The following is a 14,386-nucleotide window of genomic DNA, read 5'->3' as shown; positions in this document are numbered from 1 at the left end:
TCACTAAAAAGAAACAATTGAAAATGCATAGAAGATTCACCCTTTACTCTATTTATATCTTAAAGCGAGTGACATAGCTTATTTTTTTTTAGAAAAAAAAACCTAATGTCCTATTTTGCACTCTCATGACATATATTGAATGGCCCCCTACACAGATATTGAATTTCGTTACATCTTGCCACCCTTTACATAATTAATTGTGGTGACCTCTGGTCACCCTACATTTATATTGAATTTGGTAACCTCTGATCACCCTTTACATATATTGAATTTTACCTACAATTAATTAGATACTGAATTTTGTAACCTCTGGTCAACCTTGCCACCTTAAACAGATATAGAATTTTGTTACATCCTGTCACGTTTCAGATATTAACTGTGGTGACCTCTGGTCACCCTACACTTATATTAAAATTGGTTACCTGTGGTTACCCAACACATGCATTAAATTCTCTTAAACATTAAAAGATATTGAATTTGGTTACTTCTGGTCACCCCGGCAAGCCTTCTCAGATATTGAATTTTGTTACATCTTGTCACCTTTTACATAATTAATTGTGGTGACCTCTGGTCACTCTATACATATATGAACTTTAAATACCTCAAGTGACCCTACACATCAACTGAATGGGGTTACCTCTGGTCACCCTTCACATATTTTGAATTTGGTTACCTCTTATCATACACAAATATATAATTTGGTTATCTCTAGTCACCGTGCATACATATTGAATTTGGTTACCTATATTTAGCCTACTTAAATATTAAATTTTGTAAACTTCGTTCACCCTACTCATATATTGAACGTTGTAGCCTCTGATCAATCTACACAAATATTGAAAAAGGTAACCTCTGGTTAACCATTACAGATATCGAATGTGCTTACCTCTGATCATCCTATACATATATTGACTATGGTCACCCTACAAAGATATTGAACATGGTTACCTCTGGTCACCCTAGAAATATATTGAATATGATGACCTCTGGTCACCTTACACATATTTTGAAAATGGTTACCTCTGGTCACCCACACAGATATAAGCTATGGTTACTTCTGGTCATCCTACAAAGATATTGAAAATGGTAACTTTTGGTCAACATTCAATAAATTGACTTATGTTACCTATGATAACAATTCACAAAAAATGAATTTGGTTAGCATCAGATATCTCGATTCACACTTTTTGCGCTACTTTTATAATTAATATAGTAACTTCTGGTCGCTGTACACATATATCTAATTATTTTGCCATTGTCAACAAATATATATAGCAATTGGCTTTTTTGGAATGTGGTTACCTCGGAACACTATACATAGATAAAAAAATATTTTTCTTTAGACACCATGCATAAATATTGAATTTAGGTACCTTTATTAACCCTACTTATATGTTTAATTTGGTAATCTCTGGTCACACTACCAAGATGTTGAATGTGGTTAGCTCTTGTAACCATACAAAGATATTGAATATGGTTACCTCTGGTCACCCTACACATATATTGACTATGGTGACCTCTGGTCACCCTACCAAAATTGTGAATATGGTTTCCTCTGGTCACCCTACACAGATATTGAATAAGGTTACCTATGGTCACCTTACACAGATATTGAATACGGTTACTTTTGGTCACCTTTAAAGATATTGAATATGGTTACCTCTGGTCACCCTAAACATATATTGACGTTGGTTACCTTTGGTCACCCTACATATATTTCAAACATGGTAACCTCTGGTCACCCACATATATATTGGCTATGGTAACCTCTGGTCATTCTACACAACATATTGAAAATGGTTACCTTTGGTCACCCTACAATAGATTGGCTTATGTTACTTATGGTTACAATTCATTAATAATGAATATCTTTTGTCAACTTAAAAGATATTGAATGTGGTTACCTCTGGTCACCCTACACAGATATCGAATTGGGTAACCCTTTCATATTATTGAATGAAATTACCTCCGGGCATCGTATACATATATTAACTTAAGTTACTACTGGTCACCCTTTAGTGGAATGGGGTTACATTTGGTCAGCATACACAGATATCAATTTTAGTAACCTCCGGTCACCGTTCAAAAATGTTGGCTTTGGTAAGTAAACCTCTGATCACAATGAATTTTTATTGGAATCGGTTATCTCGTTTCACACTATACAGATGTTAAATTTGGTTAACACTTCCCGCAACATTTTACACAGTAAATGAACTTTGGTGTTTTCTGGTCAAAGTATACAGATGTACTGTTGACATTGGTTCTGTATATGTCAGTACTTGTATTGATCTATGATATTTCTATAAAAGTTGGTTAAATTTCATTTTTCTTCCTTTGTTTTAGAATTCACCAAAATGAAGCTGTAGCTGAACCAGAGCTATGCACACAAATACTGAAGGAAGAGATAATTTTCTACTAAGAATTGAAAGAGAAATTGTTCTTAAATAATAATGTAATTTGTAAATTTTAATGACTGATATAAGCATAATGCTGATAAAGAGTAATTCAGAAATTACTGATTGATACCCTGTTTTGTTCTTCAGACATGACTTGATTGCCTTATGTTCAAATGACATATTTTTTATAGTACTCGTCTGTTCAATTTCGTATATGTTTTTGTCCGTAAAATGATTCAATGAGAGCTGTACAGACGAGTTTTCTGTAGACTGAACGTATATCTGACTTCTTATAGTAGATGTTTTGTATTTTCGTTTTTTTTTTATCCCTTTGATTGTTTTAAGTGCTATACTTGTTCACACGTCATATATTTTGTCAATAGAGTTTACATTTTTGTCTTTTCAGTTTTAATTGAGGTCATTTAATATGAGAACAATGTAGCTAGTTTGTCGTCTTCTCTTCCATTATATGAACATGATTTTAACATAAAATATGTAATTCATACTCATACTTATGGGCATTTATAAATATGTAACATTTACATTGTAGGGGGGTATAACCATTAGTAATTATTTACCAGAATGAAGCACAAAGAAAAAGAATAATGAAACTAGGAGAAAATGTGGTGGTTTTAGATGTTACATATAAAGGTATATACTTATATATAATCATGGAAATTTCAATTTAAAATATTGATACGTTTAAAAAAAGTTTAACTGTGTGACAATAAACTTACAACATATGTTTTGTTTAACTGCCTATGGTTATTCATTCTATGCTCTTTTTGCAAGAGATGAACAGCAAGGCCGGGGCACTCATATTTTGTAATATATCTCGTCAAATGATACTGGTTGTCAAAATAGTTGTGAGATCTCTGAAGACTACGGCTGAAAATCATGGATTTGATTTATGTCCAAGGTTTGTGGGTATCAAAGTTGACAATAATTCAAATTCAATATCATTGCTTATTAACACTTCATTTTTGTCATGTTATTTGTTTACAATTAGTTACATCATTCGGAGTCAAGACCAAATCTGATATTTATATAAAAGATAAATAAAGGCCATTCAATTATATCTTTTAATATATTTGTCTGTAAAAATTACAGGTTAAACTATGACATTATTCACATATTCGTGCAGTGATAGTTATTTAAAACAATTGACCAATAGACAATGCTAAGAAAGATTCATCTAAAGAAACATCTTTTCCTGCATATCAAATTTAATACAATTAACGTCAACACAAATTTCAGTTGAATTTTGGCATAGAATATTATATAAATAATTTTACATAATAATATTTATCTCATGAACTAGTGACACTTACAAAAAACATAAATTTTGGTTGATAAAAGATAAAAAGAACCCACTAAAACATATAGCAATGAATCTCTATTGCATTATATCAGTAAAATAATTTAAAAGTACAAAGAGTTGCTTGATGCGATTTGAAGATCTTACCTATAAATGTACAATGCTTATGAGTACATGCGTGTTTAATCTTTAGATTCTGTTCCTATACTCAAAAGAAATGTGTCAATATAATTTTTCATCAACAAATATACTTTTCAAAAAGTTCAAATGTTGCAAGAGAAGATGCCTTCCAAACAAATAACAGACTACTTGTTAGACAACTGGTGCACTGACAAGTTGGGATGTCGATGGGCCAACTATGGAAGACATATTTTTTCATTAAGATCAAGATACAAATAACTTAGTTGAAAGGTTATTAATACATTTTATTACTATACACCTTATATATTACAAAATCGAAATTTTAAGCATCATCTAATCATTATCTATTTGATAATAGTAACTAATTATATTTTATTTTGGGGATAAACTGAACTGTCTCTGTTTTTATGACCTGAAGTATAAAAAGTGTTACACTTTGTCTATATCCTACTTCTTCGTGGGTAACCAAAGACTTAAAATGATATAAACTATACAATTGTTTAACTATACGGAGAGATTATTGCCGTTCTTTCATGATAGGGTTATGCAAATTTAATACAAAAATCATAATCGTCAATGCAAGTCGATAATTACATAAAAGCAGACAAATGAAAAATGTAGTCTAGCAAAACCTGATGTGTATGAAAACATTAAAACAAAAAATATAATGCTACTTATAACATTCAAATGTATACACATTAAAATTTTATGTACTTTCTATTTGTTCCTTCAAACATAAATCATAAATTCAAACTCAATAACATTTTGTCATTTTCAGGTTTTTCCTGGGCATGAAATACCATTTCCTTGGTGGGTATGCCAATACATGTAGCAGAGTAGAGGACTTAATAATCTTACTCCATGTAAATGTAACTATGTTTTATGAGTAAGTAAGTTTAAATTTGTCACAATCCTGTTCTTCTTATCGTTCACTTGAATCGTCTGAAATTAGAAAAATAATTTCAATTAAAGATGCAACTACATTGAATATTAAATACTGTGAATTCAATTTTTTAAGAAATAATTTATTAATAGATCTTTGAATTATGTTTTCAAATAAAAAAAACATCGTAATTTTAGCAACCTAGATGAACTCGCAAAGATTAGTCGCTTGAAAAATATGGGAGGACAAAGGGAAGACAAAAGTAAATAGACAGCAGAAAATATGCTCAAGGCAGAACTTGAACAAATGGTGCAATGGACTTCATCCACAGAATGCACTGTTCCATCACAGACAGCATTTGGGACGATTTATAATGTAGACATTGTCAATGAAGTGTGCAACTGTCCAGCTGCAACAACAAGAGGTATGTTTTTTTTTATTATCTTAAGTCAGTTCAACAATGTTTAAAAGTACACCATCAAGTAAGAATTGTTGAAATCAAGATTATTAATTTCGCGGGTGCCGTTTATGGTCCCACAAATGCTTAGCCTTCTGGAGCATCTAATTCTACTTCAGGTTTTTAGTGGAATTCGCGTTGTTTATTATTTTATTTTTTTACTGTTGTGAATGTCTTTTGGGTTAAGAGTCTCCTCGATTTTGATTGTTTTTGTCTTCCAACAAGGCGTCATCAGGTTATACAAGTGCAAATAATCATTTGACTCATCAATTTTTCTAAAACAATGCGATTTAATTTAAGTTAATCTTTACTGAATGTTCATTAGTGGTTTTGTTTGAAGGTTGTACAATTGAAAGTAAACCATAAAGGTATAATGCAGTTATTTATGTTACATTCTCTCCTATTTTTTAGGGATGTGTAAGCATGTTCATTTAGCCGAATTTATTGCGTCTAAAAGGAACATCGACCTCACTGTAGGGCGCAGATCTAGAGGTTTTGTCCAGATTGGGAAATGTATCAGTTGTTTATTTGACCTCATTTAAATGTACATGTTTTGCCAATAGCCATGGTATACATTGTATTTGTGTGATGGTAGCAAAAAAATGGTATTTTCATCACCTGACATAGAGTCTACCCCAATTGATGAAACAAGACAACAATTAAAGGAAGACAAAGAAACAACCGAACAGGCTATTAAAAGAAAAATTGAGGGAATATATATGTAAACAATGATAACTTCCTGACAATTGACGTGAAAAAAAGACTTTTTTACAAGCAATCACAACGGCATTACATATTTGTAAGACAACCAACTTTTCCAAAACAACAAGAAAGCGAAAGCAACATCCGCTGTTTCCAAGCAGAAAATCCAAAAGTTCAAAAACTGAGCATTACTCTTCAGTAAGCCGAAAGTGTGTTGTAAAAAACAGGGGCGAAAAGTTAATGATGATGGCAGTTTCAAATCGACCCACAGAAAGAAAGAATCCATTCGTTAACTATTTCAATGACCAAAATAATGAAATATTATACTGATTTAGAAAAACTGCTTTTTCTTGATATTCATTCAAAAAATGTATATGTTACATTGGTGCATAAAGGCTTTAAAAGTAGGACATATACAGTTTGCTCTTGATATGTTTTGCAAAGATACTGATGTTACCAAATGTATATAATTTAATATAACTAATACCTATTCCTAATGAAGATTTTTGTCAAATAGATAAATTGGCTATATATATACATTTGACTAGGTCTGTTTGCTGTCTCAAGTAGGTAATATGTTTTAAGCAAATGATCAAATATGTTTGAAGTTAAGATAATACGTGTGATGCGTCTAATAGATCATTACCTGGCAGCATTGTCTCTATTGTCTTTCAAAAGGCCTCAAAACTTTCCCATGAATTGCCTTGTTAACATTTGTTTTATTTAGTTCGCCTATAACATGGCCAATAAATTCTCTGCAAATATAAGTTAAGACAGCAGTTTTATTATTACAGGACATTTCTTTACCTACATTATTTTATATAATGACACTATTTTAATTCTGACTTCTAGTTTTAATAAGACTAATTTAATCTGAACAAAGAAAATACTTTACAAAAATGTATTTCATTGACTTAAATATTATTTTTAAAATGTTTTAGTATGTTGGTACTATAATGCTTAATTTATGTCATTAATAACAAATATTTTATTCAATAATTTCAAATGTTTCCTAGCTACAATAAAACAGAGCATGTTAAACTGTTTAAAAATAAATGAGAATAGCAATGTTATACATATCTACAATAAAACATAGGACCAAGTCGAATTGTAAGGCCAAATTAAATAGTAATTTGTACATCAATTGTTCTACCTAGCTTTCCGATAAAAATGTAGTGTGGATTGTTTTACGTTTATGACCTGTAAGAAGTAGATTGTATATGATTTTATAGTTTGTATTCTAACGATGCGATTAATTTTAAAATGATTGATTGCATGTCAGTTTGCTTTGATAAGTTTATTATTTAGTACACAGAGAAATATGAAACTTGCACAACCTTGAGTTGTTTTTACGTTTTGGTCGGGTTGTTTTCTCTTTGGCATATTACCCGTGTCCATAGAGTTATATTCAAACAAAATCTATTTTTGAACAGCTGGTAGTATGTTTGTGTTTAAATCATTTCCATTCGCAATTAACACAATTGTTCATTTTCTATATAATACATTTGTAGACCTCGAGTGCAAAAAGATAGATTGCATTATAGACTTGATTATGAATTTATGAACTGAATTTTGTTTCAAATTTAGTCTAGAATAATTATTGAAAAATAGATGAGAATACTCAGTGTATAATTGATTGTTAAGAAGATGAATACATAATGATCATGGTATTTGGAAAATGTATGTTTTATATATTTCATGTTAATCTAGTTGTTAGCATTTTCTATTGTGTATTTTATTCCATACTCTTAGTATGTAATAAGGATGTCAAGAAGACGATTGCTTTTGTAGCCATTATAGATCCAATGTTCGTAAAATCTGAACAATTGAATTCCCCTCAAACACTTACTTAGTTTTTTCATTGTCATCCTTTTTTGGGGCAGATGTACCTTTCATTTTTCGGAAAACAGCCTTTTTGGTTGATTCGTTATCGACAGGAGCCTCGGTTAAAGCATTTAACTTGATAGTCAACATCACCTGGAACTGAAGTGAGATACAGTTGTGATCTTTTCTTTCAGTTAAGCTAAAAAAATATATGGAATAAGACATATTAGGCACCGTTATGAAATTTCTTACAACTTAAAAAAATGTCTTACAGATTGGCAAAGTGACATGTATATGATTCACAGTAGACATATAATTTCTAATGATACAGTAATATACCAAGGTATCCTAAACTCAAGCATGAACAATATCATGGTCACCGCATAATGAGCTGGATTTGCTAACCATTCTAGATAACACGAGACCACCCTGGTTTTTGGTGGGGTTTATGTTGCTCAGTTTTATTTTTTCTATATTGAATTATAATGATTGCAATTTAAATTTCAATCTTTTTTAATTTTTTGGTCCAGCTTTGTCCGTTTGTTCTCCAAATTTTAGTTTGAATGTTCCTTTCGACCCATTCACCATTCCTTACCTACCATGTAACTACTCTATGAATGCTTTAAAAAAAAACACGAGATCACCAATATATGTAATTTAACCAGCAAAAACTGTTTTCTTTGAGAATCAAGTGTATTGACTAATATACAATAAAATATAGTCTTGCTGAACCAGTAATGCATATCAAACCTGTTCTTGTTCTTTTTTTCATTTTCTTTGATTGTCTTACAATTCCTACAAATGATAAAAAAACATAACATGACTTATGTTTTGATGACCAGAGGTAACCAAATCTGAAATCAGCATTAGGTGACCAGAGGTAACCAAATCAAATATTAACATAAGGTGACCAGAGGTAACCCAATCTAATAACATAAGGTGACCAGAGGTCACCAAATCTAATATTAACATAAGGTGGCCAGAAGTCACCAAATATAATAACACAAGGTGACCAGATGTCACAAAATCCAATATATGAATGAGGTGACCAGAAGTTACCCCATTCTAGCATGTTAAGGCCACCACAGGTTAACAAATCCCATTTCTTGTTTAGATGTAATCAATAATAAATATTTATGTAAGGTAATCAAGAAACAAACAAAAAATGATTTGTTCAATCAGGCCTAAGTGGCCATTTTACCAGAAACAATTGCAAGATTTAAGTTCAAAAAGAATATTATTTGCAGCATTATATAAGCATAGTGTATGTTTTCATTATATTAAAGGTTTGACACAATAAATTAAATGCATACATACCATTCTCATCTACATTTTCTGAGGACTTCTAAAAAAAGAATATAAATATATGATAAATGTATTAGTAAATCCAATTATCTTATGAGGATCAGTATTATTTTACTTAATTATCAACTGCCAATGATCTTGGCAATGTTTGCAAGGTCAAGGATTTTTCTTATATTTGTTTGTAGATGATCATGAAAGATAATGTCTATTGTGTTAAGTTTCATAGGCATATTAAACTTCATGTAATAATATTCTATAACATAAGATGACCAGAGATAACCAAATCCAATATTAACCTAAAGTGACCAGAGGTCACCAAATCTAATATTAACATAAGGTGACCAGAGGTAACCAACGCTAGAATTAACATAAGGTGACCAGAGGTGTGAAACGTCGCACGATACTGGTGTCACCTAACGTTACACACTCAAAGACGTAAGACAAAATGAAAACGTTGAAATGCATGTTGTTCAGATGGCTTTTTACAATAATTTTTTTGAATTTTTCCCTAAGAAAGGATTTTTTTTCTTAGATAAAAGATGTTAAGCTTTAGTTTTATTAAAAATAATAAAGTAACTTGAATTGAAACCATTTAATTGTATACATTTCAATTATAAGGGCAATCGATTTTTTTTATGGATAAACTATGCACTGCAAATGCATTATTTTTTGCACTCCAGAATGTCAAGGCAAAAGGACTACGGCATATCTAGCATGGCATTTCTGCACAAATATATGCAAAGGAATTAGCGAGAACAATTATTATAGCTGTTTTTTTTTCTATCAATTTGTATTATAGCGGTTCCGACTATTATAGTCCGGAAAACACTTCAGTTCCGCGAGGAAATCAAGCTCTCTTCCCACCCCTTCATTGTGAATCGGTAGAGCTTCAAAATAAAACATTAATTTTAAAGTTTTCTTATTAAGCAACAAAATAAAGTAGCCGTATTCCAAATCGTCTGTGAAAACCGCAGTCATGACAATTAGACGGAACGTTAGAAGCATATTTTATAAAATAACGTCAAAATTGTATGTGGGGACATTGTGTCGGACATTTTAGTTTTATCTAATATCTTGTATCTTAGATTTAATTTATGGGAATTTAATATCAAAATAGAGATAAAATTGGGTACTTTTATCCATTATAAAAAAAATTATGTAGCGAATGGCACTGTATTAAATAAACATCATGAAAACACAGAAAACGTAACCCTATCTTTAATGTGGTTTGAAGGGGACAAAATGTCGGACATTGTTAATCAACTCGAATAAAAAGAATTTGCTTTAAAAATTCCTGATTATTGCATGATGCGAAAGTGTGATCTTTGTACAAAATACTAGTATAAGAATTATTTACTTTCGACATGGGGATTGCTCTGGAATTCCCTTTCTGGGATAATTTTTAAAAAATTACGACAACCTTGCTTGCATGTGACACATAATTTGTATCATCTTGATCCCTTTTTCTTATATTTCCGTCTTTTCAAAAGAGAAAAATCGACATTACGTCATAAACCACTTATAAATTGCTTGTGCTAGACAATCTTTTATATCGATTGGTAAAAAGATGATATGTTTTTTACGGTATTCAGAATTTCACAAAACTAGAAGTGTAACGCGGGACAAGGAAATCATATTGCAAAATAAAGGTTTTATTGAGTTTTAATTAATGAAAATGGTCTGTTACATATACAAAATTGCAATAATCTGAAAGAAGAGTTTAAAAGCTTTAAAATGATATACAACACTTTATAATATCATAGTTTATGTTTAAAAATTAACAAGATGAATGTGTCTTGTCCGTGATTTCACCAAAGTAACACCAGTAGCGTGCGACGTTTCTAACCAAATCTAATATAAACATAAGGGGACCAGAGATAACCAAAACCAATATAAACATAAGGTGACCAGAGATTACCAAATCCAATATTAACATAAGTGACCAGAGGTCACCAAATCTAATATATGAATAAGGTGACAAGAAGTAACATAATCCATTATTAACATAAGGTGACCAAAGGTCACCAAATCTAATATTAACATAAGGTGACAAGAGGTAATCAAAGCTAGAATTAACATAAGGTGACCAGAGGTAACCAAATCCAATACAAACATAAGGTGACCAGAGATAGCCAAATCCAATATAAACATAAGGGGAACAGAGATAACCAAATCCAATATTAACATAAGGTGACCAGAGATAACCAAATCCAATATTAACATAAGGTGACCAGAGGTCACCAAATCTAAAATATGAATAAGCTGACCAGAGGTAACCAAATCTAATATATGAATAAGGTGACCAGAGGTTACCAAATACAATATTAACACAAGGTGACCAGAGGTCACCAAAGCCAATATTATCAAAAGGTGACCAGAGGTCACCAATTCCATTATATGAATAAGGGGACCAGAAGTTTCCCCATTCTAGCATGCTAAGGCCACTAGAGGTTATCAAATCCCATTTCTGGTTACGATGACCACATGTAATCAAAATAAATATTTGTGTAAGGTAATCAATAAACAAAAAATGATTTGTTCAATCAAGCCTGAGTGGCCATTTTACCAGAAACGATTGCAATTATTAAGTTCAAAAAGAATAATAGTTGAATAGTTGCAGCATTATATAAACATTCTGTGTGTTTCCATCATATTTAATGTTTATTACAATAAATTAAATGCATACATACCACTCTCATCTACATTTTCTGACGACTTCTGAAAAAAGAAGATAAACATATGATAATTTTATTAGTAAATTCAATTTTATGTATCCAAAAGTGTCTGATGAAGATAAGAAGAAATTGACTAAATTATCAACTGTCCATGTCCTTGGCAATGTTTGAAAGATCAAGGGTTTTTCTTAGATTTGTTAGTAGATGATCGTGAAAGATAATGTTCATTGTGTAAAGTTTTATCGATATATCAAACTTAATAAAATAATATTCTATATTCTTGTTGACCTATAATGTATATCAAACCTGTTCTTCTTCTTTTCTCTTTTTCTTTGATTGTCTCAAACTTTTTACAAATGATATGAAAAACATCAACTAGTTGTATGAAAATGTTAATTACCAGAGATAACCAAATCTGAAATCTGCATAAGATGACCAGACGGAACCAAATCCAATATTAACATAAGATCCCAGAGATCACCAAATCTAATATTTACATAAGGTGACCAGAGGTCACCAAATCCAATATTTACAGAAGGTGACCAGAGGTCACCAAATCCTACATATGAATAAGGTGACCAGAAGTTACCCCATTCTAGTATATTAAGGCAAACAGAGGTTAACAAATCCTATTTCTGGTTAAGATGACCACATGTAATCTAATTAAATATTTGTGTAAGGTAATCATGAAACAAAAAAATGATTCGTTCAATCAAGCCTAAGTAGCCATTTTACCAGAAACGATTGCAAGTTTTAAGTTCAAAAAGATTGATAGTTGCAGCTTTATATAAACAAAGTGTATGTTGCCATCATATTAAATGTTTTCATACAATACATTAAATGCATACATACCACTCTTATCTACATTTTCCGCGGACTTCTGAAAAAAGAAGATTTCCTTCTAGTCTGTGATTCGAACATTTAAAAAACGTGTCATCACAAATGACAAATCATGCAAAATGGATGAAACAAATATTTTGCTTTGAATAACTTCATTTAACTGAAGTTTGTGTTATTCATTGTATTCAATTGCTCAGTACGTTAATTTTACTTACAGATAATACAGACGGTGACAGGCTTTAGATCTATGGTGTATTGCTAAACAGAAAGAAGAATTGTCTATTTTTGGTTTTCTATTTTTAGAACTACAATATTACTACACAGAAGAGTACTATTTATAGGGTGACCAGTGGGCACCGTTCAGCGTAACTATTATCCTTGTGCGTATAAATTAGCTAGGTATATAAATACTATAATTTCTAAATGTTTGCGAAGATCTTCAATTTGTATTTTTAAAAATCAAAAGAGAGGAGGAAGATATCAGAACAGACAGTCAACCGATAAGTAAAAAAACTAAAGATTAAACTGACAACGCCATGTAAAAAAAAGATGGAAAAATACAAACAATAGTATACAAACCATAACACAGAAAAGTAAAGACTGCATGCGCAACACTAACCCGAACAAAAACCGGAATGGTACACAAACCCTGCTTCAACAAACACGATAATAAGTCTAATTTGGTAGGTAACATAATGGGCAGAGAGAACAGGATTGTGTTAACGACAATTAAAACACGAATTTTCTAACCCAGTTATAGATTACCTAGCTAATTAATAAAGTTGGTTAAACCATTCGGAATATTGAGTCATCAACATCTTTAACGTCGTACTTTACTGGGCTTTTGTATGGAACGCCACGACTGCCTTATGTTAATAATCAGCATTATACGCAGTGTTCACAGCATTATATGAAGTGATCACAGCATTATATGTAGTGCTCACAACATTATATGAAGTGATCACAGCATTATATGCAGTGCTCACAGCATTATATGCAGTGTTCACAGCATTATATGCAGTGTTCACAACATTATATGAAGTGCTCACAACATTATATTAAGTGCTCACAACATTATATTAAGTGCTCACAACATTATATTAAGTGCTCACAACATTATATTAAGTGTTCACAACATTATACGTTTTTTGTTGTATGATGAGATTGATGTTTGATGAGATTTATGAATGATGAGATCATTCGGTAAACTTCGTTTTTAGCGGAAATTACCGAATCCATAATTGGTAAATTACGGTAATGCCCAGCAAACAAATTTAAAAAGTTATTAAAATCATGTTATCATAAGGTAGCATACAATATTTAAAACTGATTGAAATAAGTAAGGAAAAGATGAAACTGAGAGGTGAATGATTGAAGTAGTTCTGTTCGTCGTAAGAAATACGAATTGCAAAATGTAAGTTAAATAATAAAAAGTTTATTTAATGAAATATCGAAGGAAAATTTGTATGATATATTCTCGAGTTCATTTCCTACTGAAGAAATTTAGCAAGGTGCCACTTTATAGTCCGTACTCAGTTTTAAAAAGCTTAATTACCTTTTAAATAAAACAGTCAGCTTTCTATAACACATAGGTGCCATATTACGCTAGCTTATATATGTCATGATAGAGTCATTTTTGGCATCGATTTTCAGAATTTGGCATTTTTACATGAATAAGTATCTAACAGATATGGAAAATGCAGTTTAAAGCATTTCACTGTAGGTGTTAAACATAACTTTACATCAATTATTCCATTTTTTACAAGCCTTTTTAGCACGGCAAGTACTAAGATTGTCTTCTAAATATGATCAGCAGTCTTATATAGAAATTTGAACTTTCATAGA

General features: G+C 31.1%; 2 long non-coding RNA genes across 2 annotated transcripts; one reads left to right on the top strand and one right to left on the bottom strand.

Annotated features, from left to right (window-relative positions):
- Positions 1-2,726: 2,726 nt before the first annotated feature.
- On the top strand, positions 2,727-6,568 carry LOC134721283 (uncharacterized). Its single transcript, XR_010107834.1, has 4 exons — positions 2,727-3,047; positions 4,634-4,741; positions 4,936-5,162; positions 5,607-6,568. It is a non-coding gene; the product is annotated as an uncharacterized LOC134721283 (long non-coding RNA).
- Positions 4,676-12,906, bottom strand: LOC134721284 (uncharacterized). The gene is made up of 7 exons (XR_010107835.1): positions 12,757-12,906; positions 11,717-11,744; positions 9,039-9,066; positions 8,472-8,516; positions 7,747-7,920; positions 6,544-6,652; positions 4,676-4,797 (listed from the first exon to the last, which is right to left on the bottom strand). It is a non-coding gene; the product is annotated as an uncharacterized LOC134721284 (long non-coding RNA).
- Between the last annotated feature and the right edge of the window lie 1,480 nt (positions 12,907-14,386).

The sequence above is a fragment of the Mytilus trossulus genome, chromosome 6 (genome assembly GCF_036588685.1).
Source record: "Mytilus trossulus isolate FHL-02 chromosome 6, PNRI_Mtr1.1.1.hap1, whole genome shotgun sequence".
Lineage (NCBI taxonomy): Eukaryota > Metazoa > Mollusca > Bivalvia > Mytilida > Mytilidae > Mytilus > Mytilus trossulus.
Note: the sequence above shows the minus strand (reverse complement) of the source record. Positions and strands in the feature narration are given on the sequence as shown.